This window comes from Hippopotamus amphibius, chromosome 6 (assembly GCF_030028045.1).
Source record: "Hippopotamus amphibius kiboko isolate mHipAmp2 chromosome 6, mHipAmp2.hap2, whole genome shotgun sequence".
Lineage (NCBI taxonomy): Eukaryota > Metazoa > Chordata > Mammalia > Artiodactyla > Hippopotamidae > Hippopotamus > Hippopotamus amphibius.
The window spans coordinates 111,729,010-111,748,667 of record NC_080191.1 but is presented as its reverse complement, the minus strand read 5'-3'; positions in this window follow the sequence as shown (position 1 = coordinate 111,748,667).

The following is a 19,658-nucleotide window of genomic DNA, read 5'->3' as shown; positions in this document are numbered from 1 at the left end:
ACTTTAACTACAGGGAATGGCATGGGTGAATGCCACAAACATAATATTGAGTGAAAGAAGCCAGAAACGTGCAAAAAAGTACAACTCCATGATTCTATTTTTATAAAGTTCAAAAACAGGCCTAATTAATCTGTGCTGTTATGAGTTAGGATGCCAGCTACTCTTGGGTCAGGACTAGAGACTAGAAGGAGGTAGAAAGGGGTTTTGATGTTCTTTTCCTTGATCTGTGTGCTGGGGATGTGTGTATGGTCAGTTGTAAAAAAAATCCAAACTGTATACTTATGATTTGTACACCTACTTCTATGTGTATTTCAATAAAGTGTTTACTTAAAAATGAAGAGTGGATGGGACAGATGACTGATGGATTGTTTTTAAACTCCTCTCAATTGGTCCTTGGTTGAAAAAGTTTGAGAACAACTACTCCAGTCAACAGTCTTGAGAAGCTGAGGCACTCTCACCACAAGCATGTCAAGCACTGGGTCGGGGAGGGGGAGCAGGGAGAAGGGGGGTGGGGAGAAGTGCGGCGGAAGCCCGGGAGTCACCATAGAATCAGTTTTGAATATTTAACTACAAAGTACAAAGAGTGTCTTGATGAAACCTCATGTCAGCATCTACATAACCAGGTCTCTTATTTAATAGCAATATCTAATGAAGAAACACCAAAGCCTCAATGTATCAGGCTATAATTTTTTTATATATATTGCAATTTTTTTTCAATTGCACACATGAAGTTAGCATGTAGGCAGTTTAAATGAAAACAGTACGGTAAAAATAGTGGAGAAGCAAAAAATCTAAAAAGGAAGTGTACCGAAAGCATGAGAATTCAACATTCATTGTTTCATCTTCAGTTCTGACTGACATTTGATGCTTGCAAATTCTGAAACAAACTTTGAGATCATGAGGACAATTCTGAAGAGATTTCAGCACCAGCACGAAGGTTTGTACATTCAGTTGGTTTGCAACTGACTTAGCCATTTACACAATGTGTAGTACAGATTTGTCACAGGTCACATCACAGTGTTGAAGGGAAGAACCACCTTCCTATCAGCATATAATTTTTATCTTTTAAATAAATATCTAAGAAATTAAACACAGGAGAAAGAAGGGAATAAGGGACAGAGGACAAAAGAAAGATAAAATATCCATTTTTCTCTAGATAAGAGTTTGCTAACAATTTCCCACCAAGAAGCACCTTAACCACAATGTAATAATAGAAGCTGAGAGTGATTAGATAATTTATAGACTTATTTCCAGGAGGGCCCAGCTCTGTGATGCCCCTTGATGACTGTCCCTCATGCTGCCCACACTTCCTGGATGACACACAATTGTTTAAGCGGGATGGTGATTCCACTTGTAGTTGGCCTTTTCCCCAAAGTCATCTGCTTCCATGCTGTCCTCACCCTGCCCCCAGCTCCTGGCCTCCTGCTGCACTGCCCCTGCTGGCACAGAGTCTTTCCCTTCTCCTCAGAGACGCCTGCTGTCTCTCCAGGTGTCCCTGCATCTTTTGGACTTGCTGAGAGTTTGGGTTGCTTGGCATCTCCTCTCTGGATGCCCAGGGATCACCATCCTTTTAGCTAATAAATTCTGCTTTTTTGTTTTAGTTGATTTTTAAAAAATTTTATTTATTTTTGGCTGCGTTGGGTCTTTGTTGCTGCGCATGGGCTTCCTCTAGTTGCAGTGAGTGGGGCTACTCTTCATTGCAGTGCTGGGGCTTCTCACTGCAGTATTTTCTTGTTGCAGAGCATGAGCTCTAGGTGTGTGGGCTTCAGTAGTTGCAGCACATGGACTTAGTTGCTCCAAGGCATGTGGGATCTTCCCAGACCAGGGATTGAACCCATGTCCCCTGCATCGGCAGGCGAATTCTTAACCACGGAGCCACCAGGGAAGTCCCAAATTCTCCTTTTTGACACTGGCTCATCAAGACAAAAGGGTACAGGCTGGGTCCTGAAGGACATTCCTAGGCCTTGATGTAGAGTAGTTTCTTGTCTAGGGCAGTACTATTCCTAGGCTGCTTTGTGAGTCTTTAGGAGGTATTTTGGTTGCCTCTTTGGCTGAGGGCAGTCCTGGCATTTAGTGGGTGGTGCTAGAGATGTCAGTGGCTATGTACAATGAAGCGCTATGAATGTCCCACGTGACTTTAGAAGGCAGGTAACCCACACAGGTACATAACCTGAACCTAGAAACAAATTCCTTCTTATACAAACACACAAACTATTTTTTTGCACAGTTTTAATATGCACTGGACCTCCCAAGATGCAATTACTTTGTAGGTTGAAGGAAGAGTGTATTTTACATTGCGCAGAACTTTACTAAGAGTTGTTCATCATTTCAGAACATCACACTGATTCACTGAAACCTCACCTCTATCCCTCTACATTGTAGCTGCAGCTTTCTCTGTGGTTCTACATAAAGGTATGAACATTGGGCTACCTTATCTTGTCTTCTAGTGGAGACATGACCAAACATTTACATCCTAAAATATATATTCATCTATTATAAATAACTTTCATTTCATTTTTCCATTATATTATCATTAAGATATTATGCTGATTTTTTAAAAAAGTTTTGTGCAGGTGGATTGTATCACTTATGAATTTCATTTCAGAATAGAATAGGATGTTTTCTAAAATATTTAGTATATAATGGAGATACTGAGTCTCAAAGGGCTGGGATTCACTGATTTACAGGAATATCTCCAATTCCTCTGAAAATTTTTCAAATGCTTTTATAAGATCTTGTCTTTTTATGCTAAATATAAGCTGACCTTTGCCCAGTGGTGTGCTAGTAAATATTTAACAACTGTCTCTCTGTGGGGGAAAAGCCCTGATTCACAGTATTTGCTGATTTCCACGGTGTAAATACTCCGACTGTGGCCAAGTTCAAGAATTATCTAACATGACATCACTGGACTGAGAGTTGGATAGAGATACTAAATATTAGCTCCTGTAACTTATACAAGTAAGGGGACCTGAGGACCCCCAGGTTATCAATTTTCTGCTTAGATACCACCCCGATTTTTTCTAGGTTTTCTCTTCCAGGGCTCAGGGGATCATAAAGTAAATTAAGCAAAGAATAAATAAATGAAACAAGCCACAACTTTGTACGCGTAACATAGACACCACAAGGGTCAGCTTCAAAGGAAATGTAGACAAGCATGAATGAAAGAATTCTCTATGTAGGTAGCTGATGTCAGTTAGGATTCCAGGATAAAAAGAACTGCCTTGTTCAGATGAGAACTAGAGGACACAGAGATATGTTTCTAGTGTTTATTCTGCCGCTGGTTTCAGAGAAAACTTTAGAGACAGATTTGTGAAACTGTCTCAGGGCAGCACCTGGGAAAGGACCATCTGGTCAGCCAGTCAGTGGAAATCCATGGGTGGCAGGCTGGCCCTACCTGGTGGTATCTTAGCTTGAGTGACAGGGTAACCCATGCTTAGCTGTTCTGTTACCATTTTCAGGATTGGGGGATCTACACGGTGTGTTTGGTCAGAGTACAGGGGGAATGGTGGACGAATTATCAGCTAAGAGAAGGATGAAAACCAGAACTGGATTGGTGTAAATGATGCTTAAACATGAAAAAAGGATCAAGATCCAATGGGAAACTGTCTGATGTTGATACATGTGTGCCTGATTTTGAATTTGTCCAGGACCAAAATTAGCCATATTTTCTCTTTTTTTCCGTTCCTTTTTTGACCACACCATTCAGCTTGAGGGATCTTAGTTCCCCAACCAGGGATTGACCCCGGGTCCCTGGCAGTGGAAGTGCTGAGTCTTAACCACTGAGCCCCCAGGGAATTCCCCAAATTAGTCATATTTTCATTGGTTCTGCAACTCCATGATAAAGAACTCTGAAGAATTCCTGGGAGGTGAAGGTGAGGCCCAATCGTTAAAAAAAGGCATTAAAGTGCCTTCTGTACCCACAGGGATATTAACAGTGAAATTTCTGGAGAGCAGACATGAGCAATCATCACCAGAGTCCTTTGTAATAATAAAAGCTAAATTTTGTACAGTTTGCCCTCTGCATCCCTCTTTAGTCAAATCTTCAGAAATTTCAAGTACAGTCCCACATTTGGAGATTCCAATGACCAGTGTTATGCTGGGATTTCACATTCCTTATGAATCCTGAATATTCACATTATTCAGAGAAGACCCTTCTATCCCATGACACTGCAGAGTTAACACAATTTGGAATAAAGTCTCAAGTTTATGATGAATGTGTTCCAGACACGCAAACGTTTACGGTGACTGTCAACCACGAAAATGTGCAAGCCCAGCAGATAATGGCATCTGGTGTGTGATCTGATGAGGGGAAAGCAGGTTCCGAGCAGATGCTTAATGACCAAAGCAAAGTCAGTTGTATGGTCTCTTGGGAAAACAACAGAAAATAAAGGTGAAAGAATTTTTTTGGTGTGTCAGTAGAAGAAATTCATGAGCTATGCACTTTCTGTCAGTGTCAAGGAGTAAGGGATAGAGAGCTCATGGCGGTGGGCTTGGGCCGCTGTGGTCAGAGGGTCCCAGGTGGTCAGACAAAATCACAAAGGACCTGCTGCACTGGGGTTCGCATTCTCAAGCATTTAATAGCATAGTTGCTGCTGTTGTTGTTGTCATGTTTTACATGCCATGGTGGCATTTGCTTTGCTGCCTGGGGCCAGGCAAATCATCCCTTAACCATTCTTTAATGGAAAAGAACTTCTGGAAGCACTGGAGATACTGCAGGAGTCATAACTCCAGCTTCCTGTGGCAGGTGTCTGGAGTGAGCACCGATCGTTTCCCGCCCGTTAGGTCAGGTGATACTGAGGCATCACGAGGCGAGTGATGGAGCATGTCCTGTGCAGTTGATGAAAGATGACATGTGCTGTGTTTGCATCTTAGGTTGGGTTCCCACAGAAACAGACACTGAGAGAAGGTTTTGCGTGCTTGTAGCGTATATGGGGCATCTCAGGAAGCCACGGCGGCAGGTGGGGAAGTGAGACAGTGAAGGCACAGAGAGTTACAGGCTGTGTCACTGAGAAGTGGCCACTGTGGGCAGCTGGAGTTCAGTCCTGCTGGGGATCTTGGGCGAGAGCGTAGAATGTGCTTGAGAGCTATCCTCCCAAAAGAGGAAGAAGGCTCGAGGATTTATCCACCAACGTCTCAGTGGCCCGTGCTGAGGACTGTTTGATTTTCTGACACTTTCAGCTCACGTGGCCTGAGCCGAGAACGCCCTCGTGCCAGGAAACACGCCTTCAGGCAGAGAGCTGCGGGTACTCACGCCAGCACCCTCTGCTTTGTGCAGAGGGGAGGGTGAAGGATATGAACGGGGCTGACAGTTTCCTGCTGGTGTGTGTGCACGTGTGTGCATGTGTGTGTGTGCACGCACGCACGCACACAGATACATGAAAAGATAGACTTTGAAGAATGGAACGAAGATAGGCGTGAAAAGGGGCAGGGTCCCAGCCAGCTGGTGAAATATTGCTCAAAGGTACAGAAAGAGGAAACGCAAAGCAGAGTCAGGGAAGATAACAATTATTGTGCATTTAGCTGAGAACATACTATCATCAAATAGGTACCTTGGATACATTATAAATTCTCTCTCCAGCAACATTCAAGTTAAGTATCATTATTCTCATATTACAGACCAGGAGACCCAGTTTCAGTTAACAAGTCTCAAATGCCAGTGAGTAATTTTCTTTTGAATCCAAGTCTGTTGTACTCCAAAGACCGTGTTCTTCTGACTCCCACACTGCCTGGTTCGTCCACCTGTTCATCTGTAGCGAGAAAGTTAGGTTCTGCTGAGGAACACTGCAAATATTGGACTACAGGCAGCGGGGAATAACTCAAGGCATTTTATTTAAGGAGCACTGGTCGGCACATGCTGCGGCTGGCAAAACTAGCCTGGAAAGGTCCCAGTGGAGGCAGCCGGTTAGGGAACTGTCAAAAGAGGTGGCTGGTAGGAATAGGTAAAAAGGTAGTTGTGAAAGACAGTGTTCGCTCCAGAAGAAGGTGATAAATCACTCCACACTAAAGGCAGAAAGAGGGAAGCAAAGACAATTCAGAGATGTTAAAACAAGGGTGAGTGTGGATGATGAGCTGCTATCAGGATGCTTTGGCGCGAGCGCCAGCGAGCCTAGCTCTTGTCACCCTGGGGTGGGCAATACAAAGTCATCGAGGGTAAGGGTCTGAAGTCACGGTGGTGGCTGGGACCTCTGTCACTTTGTTCATTGCTGTGGCTGATCTGGCTGCAAGGCAGATGGCCCTGTCTTGATCCACCCCTGTTACGGGCTGAATTGTGTTCTCCCAAAATTCATGTGTTAGAGTCTCAAAATCCACTATGCCCCAGGGTGTGACCGATTGGGAGATAAGGTCTTTAGAGAAGTGACTGAGGTTGTTGAAATCAGGTTGTTAGGGTGAAGCCCTGACCCAATAAGGTGTCAGACACCCCAGGGGTACACATGCACAGAGCTGGTGGCTGACTGCAAGTCAGGGAGAGAGGCTTCAGAGGACTCCAACCCTGCTGGCACCTTAACCCAGGACGTCCAGCCTCTGCACTGTGAGACAATAAATGTCTGTTGTTTACGCCACCCAGTCCATGGTATTTTGTTACGCCAGCCCTAGCAGACCAACACAATCCCTGATGAAGGCTCTGTGCTTCCCCAGAGCACGTGTCTTCCCACGGAGAGGAGGACAGCTCTTCTGATGCACAGCTATCCCTTTACTGGAACTTCCAAAGAAGGGTTTAAACACATCCAGCAGGTGGTCACGTGCCTCTGTGACCTGAGTGTGGCCAGGCCTGGGTATGGAAGGATGCCTGAGTGTGCTGGTGAAGGTTAGAGTCGTGGGAATAGATGGCAATCTCAAGAAAAAGTAGGGAGGACCAAGGACAGTACCCCTCATAGTTAGGTGGTGGGAGCCGACCAAAGAATGAAGAGCAGGAACACCCTTAGAAGACTGACCGTGGCATCACTGCCACTAATGCTGCCACCAAGCAGTCTTCAAAGGTTCCCTTGGCTCATGCCATCCCTCTGGACAGTCTTCCCCTTTCTCATCAATGCCAAGGGCTGGCTCCTATGTCACACCTGCTACGAAACCTCCCGTGACCAGCTGAACAGAAATGCTTTCTCATCTCTCTGTGACGAAAACGCATCTGGGCTCTACAGTACTGAAGGCATTAGCCACGTGTAGATATGGAGTACTGGACATACAGCCAGTGTCACTGAAGAACAGAAATTCAAATTCTATCTCATTTAATTCAACTTTAAATAGCCACATGTTGCTAGTGGCTAACATACCGGACAACGCAGACCTAGAGTGCCCATCCTGGCATTTCTGCACCGGCTTCCAGTCTCCATCCATGTAGTGGGCCAGGTGAGAGCAGGGGTTCTCTCTCTCTCTCTCTCTTTTTTTTTTTGGCTGCGTTGGGTCTTAGTTGTGGCACGCAGCTCTTCACTATGGTGCATGGGCTTCTCTCTAGTTGTGGCGTGCGGGTTTTCTCTTCTCTAGTTGTAGCGCTAGGGCTCCAGAGAGCGTGGGCTCTGTAGTTTGTGGCATGTGGGCTCTCTAGTTGAGGCATGCGGGCTCAGTAGTTGTGGCACACGGGTTTAGTTGCCCTGCCACATGTGGGATCTTAGTTCCCTGACCAGGGATGGAACCCATGTCCCCTGCATTGGAAGGGGGATTCTTTACCACTGGACCACCAGGGAAGTCCCAGGAGTTGTCTCTTAAGTAACTGTGTATCCCCACATCACCAAGCCCAGTGCCTGATACGCAGCAATTCTTATAACACCTGTGTGAGTACACTATGGTTGCCATGTTGTCTCGGATCAATGATCTAGTAGATTACTTGTCAATCCTGTGGCTCAGAAGGAAAAACTTTTAATGACTTTCATGAGTTCCATCAGGTGCCAGGTCTCCGCTCCATTTTCTGGGGAGTGAAGGATGGTTAAAATATAGCCTTGGCCTGTAAGGGCTCAGGTCTGTTGGAGAGGGCAGAGAAGCGAATCTAGGCTCACCTCTAAGATGGGTAAATGCCGTTTAGGTAGGCCTGCAGTCTACCTTACAGGATTTAGGATTATCCTCCTTGTATTTTTTCTCGGGTCCTATAGAATCAATTTTCTTTCCCATAGATTGAAAAAGTATAGAATAAATGTTGACAGGGCATGAGAACTGTGAGGAGCCTTGACAAAATGTAGTGAGAAAATTATGGGTTTTTTTTTTTTTTTTTTTGTAACAAATTATGTTTTTTGAGAAGCGATCACTGGCTGGAGGGTGGGAGCAGAAGAAGAGTGGGGGATGGTCTTCCAGATCAGAAACTTTGGAAAACTTCACTTGTTTCATGTAACTGAAACTGTAACAATGATCTACCATCAAAGAGGGTCTTTCTCTGTGGGCAACACTTGAAATACAGATGCCACAACTAATTGATCACATTCCTTTCCCCATCCCATCTCTACCCCCCACTCTGGGGACCTTGCCATAGTAGGTGCTCAGAAAATATCTGCTGGAGAATGAACAGGAGTGCCTGCTGAGGAATATTTATGCTTCCTTTTTCTACATGGGGCCAATGCTCCAGTCCCTAGAACCACATCCTTCCAAAAAATGGGAGGTAGTGGGTCTAATAGGCAGAAACTGTTGGAAGAAAACAGTGCTCCAGGGATGTAAAGAGGGTTAGCATTAGCAAGTCAGCTTTCTCCCAGGGAGCGCGCTTCTGCTGCCTACACAGGGCTCCAGACCAGCTAAGCTAGCCCTGCTGGAAGGTGAGACGCAGTGCAGCCTCCACCTTGTGAATGTGGAGGGGAGCCCATGGGGCTCGGCCAGCCCTGCTCATCCGCGAGGGGAGCCCTCTGCAGAGGAAGAAGTAGCAAAGACTGCCCAAGAGCGTGTAAAACACCCTGAGAATCCAATGACATGCTGACAAATACCACTCCTCCCTGCTTTCCTCAAGTCAGAATCAAGCAGTGGGAGTACGAGAAATTTCCAAAACTGGTTTTCACAGTTCAAGACCGGGCTCTTCCCTGACTTATCAGCAGCCTCTGACAGGCTCCAGGTGGGTCCTGTCCAGGAAAAAAAAAAAAAAAAAATCCTGAAATATTCAGTTCAAGGTTATTAGGGAGACTTTGCCCTACAACTATAAGCTTCTGGAGAAAACTATCCAGGGTTTTGGTTTGTTTTGTTTTTTTAAGGAAAAGGATTCACAGCTTGTAAAACTTGGCATCTTAAAAACAAAGACGATGACTGATTTCATAAAAGCAAAACAAATGGAAATAGAAGTGCTAAATACCAGCACTCAAATGTCAAAGAAGACAAGGTTTTCCAGGAAAATATCAGACTGATCAAAAAGCTGAAAAAGTTATTAGGATGGCAGCATTGCTTGGGACATAGTCTCTTCTTACTCCAGAGCAAATTAAAAAAAATAAAATAAAATCAGAGAGCTAATGTTTTTATTTTTGTTCTGGTTTTAAAGTTAAGCCAGGGTAACCTTATCCTGGCCTGCTCTGCCTAGGTTTACTCCAGTTTAAAGGCAAAGTTGAGGTCAAGTTGAACAATAGTGTCTCATTCTCAAGCCGCAATCACATGTACTCAATGAAGCTTCACATGGTTTTACTTCTAAACCATGAAAAAATCAGTGTTGAAAGAAATTGGCTTTGAGTAATTGGGTTTTATCCAACTTGGGATTCAAAGTATGTTCTTTAAACTGTTGTGATGTCTTCCATCAACTTTGGAAAATTCATGGCTTTTTTTTGCCTATAAAATTTCTTCTGTCCCATTCTCTCTCTTCTCTCCTTCTGGAAATCCAAATATATATGTTAACACTTTTTGATATGTCTCCTATGTCTCTTTTCTGTATTTTCCACCCAATGAAGTCTTCTCCCTGCTTTAGTCTGAATGCTTTTCCCTGACCTATCTTACAGGTCACTTATTCTCTCTTTAATAGTGTCCAAGCTGCTATTAAACTTATCTACTGAGATCTTCATTTCTTTTTTTAAAAAATTTTATTGGAGTATAGTTGATTTATGATATTGTAGATCTTCATTTCAGTTAGTATATTTTTTTTATTACAGAATTTCTATTTGATTCTTTAAAAATTTTTTTTTTATTTTTAAAAATTTTATTGGAATATAGTTGCTTTACAGTGTTGTGTTAGTTTCTGCTGTACAGAAAAGTGGATTCAGTTATACATATACATATATCCCCTCCTTTTTGGATTTCCTTCCCATTTAGGTCACCACAGAGCACTGAGCAGAGTTCCCTGTGCTATACTGATCCTTTTTAAATGGAGTCGAGTTTTCTGGTGAAATTCTCCATCCTACCATTTATTTCTTGAATATGCTAATGATATTTATTTAAAAGATAAATTAAAGATTGTACTTCTCTTTAGAGATAAGTACAGTATCTGGATCACCTATGGGTCTGTTTCTATTATCTCTTGCTTCTCAGTCCTATTTCTTAGTTCTTAAGTTTTGATGGAATGAAGAATATTGTGTGTGAAAATTCTGCAGGTTCTGGATGATGCTATCTTCCTTTAGCAAGTCAATCCTCTCTGAAGGTAAAAAGCAAATCTCGATATCCAGAGCAGGGGAACTCACCTCAGTCTAACCAAGGGCTCAGATGACCTGCGAGATCTAAGTTCTACCTTTCTAAGCTGGGGTCTACCTTGGATTCACCTGTCCCTAGGGTGTTGCTTCCTAGAGGTCCCAAGAAGAGCTTGGGATGTTTATGAGATCCTCTCCCCAGAATTCTCATTTTTACCTTTCCAGCACCATGAGATTCTGAAAACGCAATCTGCTTTTCCTTTGCTTGGCTTCTTAACCTCTTTCCTTATGCAACCAAGAATGAGCAACTTGCTGAGGAGGGAAGAACGTGGGGCCTTCCTATCTCAGAGGGCCCAGCCCCTCAAGTCTTAGATGCCCTGGCAGATCTCTGACGTCTTGAAGCAGATTTTTGTTTTAATTTTCTCTGGCTTCTCTGCTCGTTCTTCCTAGGATCACTGGTCTGCTAAAAGCTACTTTATCAGAGCCAGGAGTAGAAGTGTTGAATAACTGTGGTTTTTGCAAAAGCAAATTCCCAGAGACAGAAAACTACCAAAAACTCAACTGGGAAAATTCATTCCATGTGCCAGGAAGTGTATTCGTATTGGGATTTTAAAATAATTAATTAATTAATTAACTTTTGGCTGTATTGGGTCTTCCTTGCTGCACACGGGCTTTCTCTAGTTGCACAAGCAGGGGCTACTCTTCGTTGCAGTGTGTGGGCTTCTCAGTGTGGTGGCTTCTCTTGCTGCGGAGCACGGGCTCTAGGCACGGAGGCTTCAGTAGTTGTAGCACGTGTGCTCAATAGTGGCTTGCAGGCTCTAGAGCGTAGGCTCAGTAGTTGTGGTGCACAGGCTTGTGGGATCTTCCCAGACCAGGGCTTGAACCCGTGTCCTCTGCATTGGCAGGCGGATTCTTAACCACTGAGCCACCAGGGAAGCCCTGTATTGGGATTTTTAACGAATAAGATAATATCCTGACCCTGGGAGCATACCCTATCAGGCCTCTTCTAAGGTGAACTTGATTCCATTCCATTCTGCTCCTTTTTTGTTCGTTGTTAGATGCCCAGTAAACATTGACTAAAAGACTAAGGCAAACATTAAGATTTTCTTTCTCTGAGACCTCATGCTACTTATCAGCACCTTGCAGAGCAACTTGTCACAAGGCCTGAGGTGGTTAATACACTGGGCCCTACCCCCTCCCTGAACCAGGGATCGAACCGGGGCCTCAGCAGTGAAAGTGCCGAGTCCTAACCACTGAACCGCCCGAGAATTCCCACTTTCAGTGTGTTTTGTATGGGAGAGAATGGGGTAAGGCAGTGCCCCTGTGTGTGGCTAGGGGAGGAGGGCTGAGACTGTCTCTGGGAGTTGGTTTTACCTGTCTGTGCAGCATCAGTAATGACTCCAGCCCATGGTGGTACTGAGTGGCATTTATTCATTGCATCCCACTATGCCTGGCATTATTCTAAGAGTATTTCATGTATTATCTCGTTAAATCTTTAGACCAATCCTAAGAGGTAGGTTTCATTATTGCCCCCATTTTGCAAATAAAAAAACAGAGGCAGAGAGTGGCAAAGTTACAAAACCCAACCCTAAGTCTTGCTTCTCTGGAAAGAGCAGCTGAGACCCTAACTCGAGATCCATTCACGGTGCTGGACGCTCGTCCTAACTTGAGGAATTCCTGGTGATGGACCCTAGCCGGTGATGGAGAGTTGGTGGGAGACTTGCTGATTATACACAACAGACTCTGCCTGAGAGACAAACCTTGCATTTCCTTCTAGTTCCATCTACTGTTTTTCTTTGTCCCATTTCTATTTTGTTTTACTCTATCAACCAGGACTGAGAAAAGTCACAGCAGCTCCACTGGCTTAACCAGCCAGGGGCCTCTGTTTTTCATGGGACAAGTAGTCTGGTTCAGGTCAGGTTCCTATAGGTGAGGTTCCCTGCAGTGGTTCCCTAATGCCCTGAGGGTTCAGGCTCTTTCTGTGTGTCTATTCTCTTAATTAAATTTATACCTTTCATCCTCATACTGGCAAGCTGGTTACTCCCTCTTCAGCACTGTGTGTATTTCACGCAGGAAAAGAAGGATAAAAGGGATCAGATAAAGAGCAAAGCTAATAATTCGCTTCCCATTTAAGTAGCTTTCCCAGCCCTCCCACACTGTTGGTGGGAATTGAAGTTGGTGCAGCCACTATGCAGAACAGTATGGAGGTTCCTCAGAAAACTAAAAATAGAACTACTGTATGATCCAGCAACCCCACTCCTGGCCACATACCCAGACAAAACCATAATTCAAAAAGACACATGCACCCCAATGTTCACTGTTGCACTGTTTACAACAACCAAGACATGGAAGCAACCGAAATGTCCATCAACAGAGGAATGGATAAAGAAGATGTGGTACATTTATATACAATGGAATATTACTCAGCCATAAAAAAGAATGATATAATGCCATTGCAGCAACAGAGATGGAACTAGAGATTAGATTACTAAGTGAAGTAAGTCAGAAAGAGAAAGACAAATACCATATGATATCACTTATATGTGGAATGTAAAATATGACAAATGAACTTATCTATGAGATAGAAACAGGCTCACAGACAGAAAACATACTTATCATTGCCAAGGGGGATGGAGGGTGCGGGCGGGATGGAGCAGGAGTTTGGGGTTAGCAGATGCAAACTATTATATATAGAACGGATAAACAACAAGGTCCTACTGTACAGGGAAATTTATCCAGTCTCCTGGGATAAACCTTAATTGAAAAGAATATTAAAAAAGAATATATATATATAAAACTGAGTCACCTTGCTGTACAGCAGAGATTGGCAGAAAATTGTAAATCAACTATATTTCGATTTTAAAAATATAAAGAAATAAATAAATAGCTTTCCCAGAAGCCCCATGCAGGGATTCTCTTAACATCTAGCTGGCCAGGACTCTGTCACACAGCCATCCCTAGTGTAAGGAGTCTGGAAGATGGGTACATTGCTACACTGAAGAACATCAAGATTCTTTCAGTATGGAAGAAAGAACAATAGCAACCCACAGTGCCTGTCATAGTTTTAACTGAGGTGAGAGGAGAGCACTTCATCGAGGACCAGCAAGCCCAGGAGGCCAGATTTCTCAGTGAGCATCACAGAGATGCTTGGAACTCGAGAAAGAAATCAGCATCCTCCCGGATCGGAGCTCTGGATGGACCTCCATGTAAGTGATCTCCTGTTGTACAACTGTGACCATGTGGTGAGAAGAGCACCAAACTTAGAAGAACACCTGGCTTTTGCCACATATAATCTGGGGGAACTTGGGTAGCATATTTTACAGTCTTTATTGGTAAAATGGTCCCACCCACTCCACAGAATTGGAAAGATCAAAATAACAAATGTGGAAAAGTTTTGCACTCTACTGACCTGTGCATTTTACTTGTTTCTTATGACATTTAAAAATTAGAAATGGAAAAGTATACATGGAAACTAGCTAATTATTTTCATAAACTTTTAAAAGTCCATCTAAAATGACATAGGTATATAAATTTATAACATGTTAACATTCTGTATATATAAAGTACAGGTTGATGCAGATAATTTTATCACACTATGGCATACACACACATATACAACATATATATGCCGTCGTTTGTTGATGACATTTTGTGATATCGTGTAAGGAACGTGGCAGAATTTACAGTGTTCAATTTTAGTACCTAAGCTTCTAGAACCCACCGGGTGGCTTAATCTACTTCTTGGATTTATCCCATATTGGGGGGAGAAGAGGGCATGGAATTATCAGTGTATCTCAACATTAAAACTGTCATCTCTCCCACTGGAAACATGGGAACAGTGCTGTGTTTTCCAAGATATATGCCAGCAATATTTCAAAATATGATTAACAGTGCCAATACCTTGTGAAGTTGGGCACATCTTTTCTTGTTTTGTTTTAGTGATGCCGTCTGTCTTTGTGAAAGCTGATGTATTAAATAGCTTTTTAAAAGCCTTATTGTGGCCTTCCTCTTCCCTCAGTGTAGGACTGTAACTTTTATGGATCATAATGGGAGTTATGCTGGAGCATCTGGGGGTTATGTGGCTTCTGTAGTTAATGGTGATGGACCAGGCTGGAAGCCATGGCCTGGAGTTCAGGAGCCTCAATTATTTAAGCTCTCAGGAGGGGGTGGGGATGGAAGTGCCTGGCCATACCCCTTCCAGCTGGCCCCCAAACCTGGAGCTTTCCTAGCTTTTATTTCGGCAGAAACCAGTGTACCGACACGTAAACTAAGTGAGACGGAATGACAACAGATTTCAGATAAAATGGTATGGTATCCAAAATCCAACATCAGGAGAACTTTTACCCCAAAGATTTACCTTGATATGATCCTTAATTTCAGTTAAAGAGTATATGAAAGTTATAACCTTCAACAAACAACAACGTCCTACTGTATAGCTCAGGGAACTATATTCAATATCTGGGGATAAACCATAATGGAAAAGAATATGAAAAAAGAATGTCTAGATATGTATATAACGGAGTCACCTTGCTGTACAGCAGAGATTGCTACATTATAAATCAATTATACGTCAATCAAAAAAAAGAAAGTTATAACTTTCAGTTAAATGTTATATATATCAGCCCTTGAGAACGAGACAGGAAATATATTTTTCCTAATTAAAAAAAAGCCTGCTTATTTTCAAAAATCACACAACTTTTGAGCTGTTTCCACCTTGCCTATTCCAACTCCTGACAAAACTCACTCTTGCCCCAGATCCCTGAGGAAGAGGCTCCACTGCTTGTGAGGCTCTGTCTTCCCCTCCCATGGCCTGTTTTCCTTTGAACAAAAGACATCAAACTTGCTACTAAATCATACTATTTTTGTCACTTGACACTATTATTTCAATTATTCTATAGGCACCATTTTCTTTTCCATTAGATTGTGAATTCTGAGAGGGCAGACACCCTACACTCTATTTATTTCTGTGTCCATAGCAAAGAAGCCTCACTGAAAACAGAGCAGGTGGACAGTAAATATTTGTAACACGAATGAATGAAAAATGTCATCCCCGCCATACACCCGCCACCCGGTCCCCTGCACTGGTCCTCTCCTCTCTGTGCCTGCAGAGCACAGGCTAGCAGACATCACCACAACGCTCCGGAGATGACTCTATTACTGGCATCCTTTTACTGAAGGGGAAACAGAGACTTATGAGACGTTTAGGGACTTTCTTCAAGTCACACAGTGAGGCCCAATGGCTGTGCTGTGGAAAGACTAGGGGAAGAAACGTGAAACAAGTGGTAGAAGTCACAGTGGTAACAAAAGCAATCCAAGCCAAGGATATCACTGAAGAAACCACAGAACAAAAGATCCAAGTGTGTTACCATGTCAAACAAGGAAGGCAGGGCAGCCAGACTAGATCGGTGGCCCAGTCAACTCTGAAGGCTGGGATTTTATCAGGGAGAGGTCTGGATGAAGAATTTCTGCCACCAATCCAGGAACCTTTCCTGAGGCCCTCCATGGGGCAGTGTGTCCTTCTGCTAACCTGAGTCCGGCATGCTGCACTCCAGAGAGCCACTTGCCATGCTCTCCACATTCTAAAAAGCTACTTTCTTGCTATTCCCTTTCCTTTCTTCTTGCAACCTGCAAGATGTTTCTGTCCTCCAGTTTATTCAGAAGCATCATGTGTTTCTATTCAGTGAAACAGATCCGTGGCATTTTCTACCACTAAATCCAAAAATCTTTCTCCTCCTCCAACTTCAAAGACAAACCTGCTAATATCCAAAACACTTTCTAGATTTTTTTTTACTGCCTAGAAATGCACACGACAAAGGAAATAGGAAAAAAACCCTCCCCACCTATCTCCTGCGTTTGTGCATATTTACAGCGCCATCATTGTTTATGCCGAGTTCTATTCATTTTTGTCAGCTGGCTTCCTTTGTACAGTTTAACTACTTTCTCATCATGCTAAGCTCTCTGTGAATTGTCACAATGGTTAACGGGAAATTCTATATCAAATACTATTTAATTTTAAGGCATTTCTGTCTGCTAATATATTACCAACTGCAAATTTCATTTTGCCAAGGCAAAAAATAATCTGTTTGTTTTATGTTGAAAATGGTTTTTCAGATAACATCTGATGGTGCACTTATCAAGCACGCTTATCGTTCATTAAACTCATGCTTTCAAGCAGAATTAAGAAGGGGCTAGAAGACTATATCGTAATGCGCTGATATTAAAGAAGACATATCAAAATAAATTTGCAATTGTATCATTACATCAGTCTCCACTCTGAATGCAGCAGTAGTATAACCATAATTAATTAGCTATGGTACAAATTACTAATAAATCTTTAGAAATTAAATGCCTAATTTTTCAAAACCATATGTCTTTGTCAATTGATTATTTAGAATTTAGAGGCTTTTTAATTAGGAAGAAATGTATGCAATGCTGTATGTAATAATTAGGAATCAGCTTTTCTGCAATACTTTTGAACATCAGCAAAAAATTAAATCTTGGGAAAATAGTTCTGGGTTAATTATAGTATTTCACTGTCAAAAATCAACATAGAGGTAAAATTTAGAGGTTAATGTGGCCTTTCCATTTCTTTAACTTCCACCTGGCCTTATGTTCTCTGTGCTGGAATCATTAACCGAATCCAAAAATCAATGAGGGGGGGAATCTCCCCAGTGATTTATACCTCTAAGAAAGTTTTCATTTTATCCAATAGTTTCAGCAAACCTCATCAATCCAGGTTAAACATTTAACACTCTTTTTTTCTTCTATTCCCTAAGGATAAAGCAAGGCTATTTCTGAGCCTGGCCATCATTTTGGGTAAGCGATTATTTTGACATAAGACACAAAAGCTGCTTTGTCAGGAGGGTGGGGACATCACTGGGGTCTAACAAAGGCCCTGCTGAAGTGCGACCTCATTATGCGTGTGGGCAAGAGACCCACGGCCGGGGAAGAAGACCCAGTGGTGCGCCCGGCTCTCCCAGGGGCTGCTATGGGTGGGCCTCAAAGCCAAGGCCCTCCTGCGTCCCGAAGGATGGCAGGGAGGTGCTCAGGGCCACGTCTGGTTCCTGCCTACACTGAGGCCTGGAGGGAGATGCCTAGGAGATACAGCAGCAAGAGGGCAAGCCTATAAAAACCAGATGATTGCCTACACCATCCAGAAACCAGTTGTTTTCTCATCCTCGCCTCACCTCCTCCCACTGTAGCTCTGAGCACATCTCAGCCGAGATGAGATGTGTTTTGCATCTGTAGGTGCCACAGGAATGAGGCCAACAGGAGGGAAATGCAATTTTGCTCATTGAAGCCCTCTTCCTTACATCTTCCTTTTGAATTCATCTTCCTCAGTCAAGAGTTGGGTCCTGAGTTCTCCCAAAGCCAGTGTCCCCATGTCTGCCCAGGAAACGGAATTATTCTCTACCCACCCTTCACGCCCCCGCCAGCTCCAAAAGGAGGGAAGCCTCTGTTTTCCCCCATTGGGGCTCCATCATGTATCACCAAGCAGCTCCATCTGAAGGTCTTCCGGAAAATCTACTGCAGCCCCTGAGCATGTGACTCAAGGCTGTCAATCACTCACAGACGCGTCTGTGCTCGGGCAGAATTGGTCTCTAATTGTCACTCACAGGAGAAAGGAAGAGCAACGACAGCATCTCTGTTCACTGTTGCTGGCAGATAACAAACTTGAGATGAAGCCGCGTTTACGGGGGAGAAACTGCTTACGCCTACAGAATGAAACCTCAGGCTTTGACAGCTGCTAGGTAAGTAAATGACAATCATTTTATTCTGGGTAAATGCAACACAGCACATCTTGCACAATGAGAAGGAGCTGGTGGCCCGAGGGCGGTGACATTCCAAGTTGTGGGTGTTCAGAAGATTTTCCTTGGAGGAGACGTAGGAGCAAGTGGCCCGATGATGGTGCCCTCATCAAAGCAGGGCTCCGTGTGAGCGCACGTGGAAGGCGCAGCCCCTCAAAGGGAGCTGGAGAAAATGGCTCTGAACTTTCAGTTCAGCAGACAAATACCACACACAGACTCTGAGAAAGTTCCATGTGAAAGCCCGAGGCCTCTGCCCGAATCCAGGAGACAGACCTTCATCTTATGCCTCGAGGCTTTTGACAACCTCCTACCTGGTTTCCTGTCTTCGCTCGCCACCCACAGCCAGAAGAGAAGCCTTCTCAGTGGCTACTACACCCTACAGTCCATCAGGAGAAGCCCCACCTCTTTAGGTTGATTTACACGGCCTCCCACACGGGTCCTTGGTGGCATCCCAAACGCCTTTCAGAGGCTCTTCCATCTTTGGTCCCTCTTCTGGCCAACTCCCACGAATCCTTTTGGTGTCAGCTGAGTTGTTTCTTGCCACCAGACCCTTCACTAACTCTCTGAACTGGATCGGGGACCCTCCTCTCCGTGCTCCGTTTGCGTCCCTGGGATAGCTTTATCAGACTCCATTGCCTCTTTATGTTTTATCTCTGGAGTTTTCAAGGCTGCAGAAACTTGAATCAACTTAAGCTAAACAGGAAATTCACTGGACCCTGGATTAGCTCAAAAAACTGAAGGAAATGCTGAATAACCAAGCTTGAGGAGAGCAGAATTAGGGTCGCTTCCAGACCCCTAGATTCTACATTAGGGCCTTGAACAATGGTCTTGGTTTGTCCCTATGTTTCTTTTTTTTATTATTAAAAAAAATTTATTTATTCATTTGGTGGCACTGGGTCTTAGCTGCAGCATGTGGGATCTATTTCCCCGAACAGGCATCAAACCTGAGCCCTCTGAATTGAGAGCGCGGAGTCTTAACCTCTGGTCCACCAGGCAAGGCCCTGTCCCTATGTTTCTGCTCCCTGAATCTGTCTGTCTCAATCTCTCTCTCTCCCCTGTTCTGTGGATGTTGTGGATTTCTGGTGAGAGACAACACAACATCCCCTTCACTTGCCAGAAGGGGCTTAAGCTCGCATTTTCTTTGGTTCTAATGTGAAAGGTCTCCAGCAAGAATTCTGGTTGCTCCTTCCTGGGTCACCTGCTTGCCCCAAGACCACGAACGATGGCTGTGCCTTAGAGAGGATATAGGAGGATGGAAATCTCATCCAGATCACATGTCAAGCTCTCGGGTGGGGGGAAGAGCCTGGCAGAGGACAGAAGGAGGGAAGGGCGGGCTCCAACA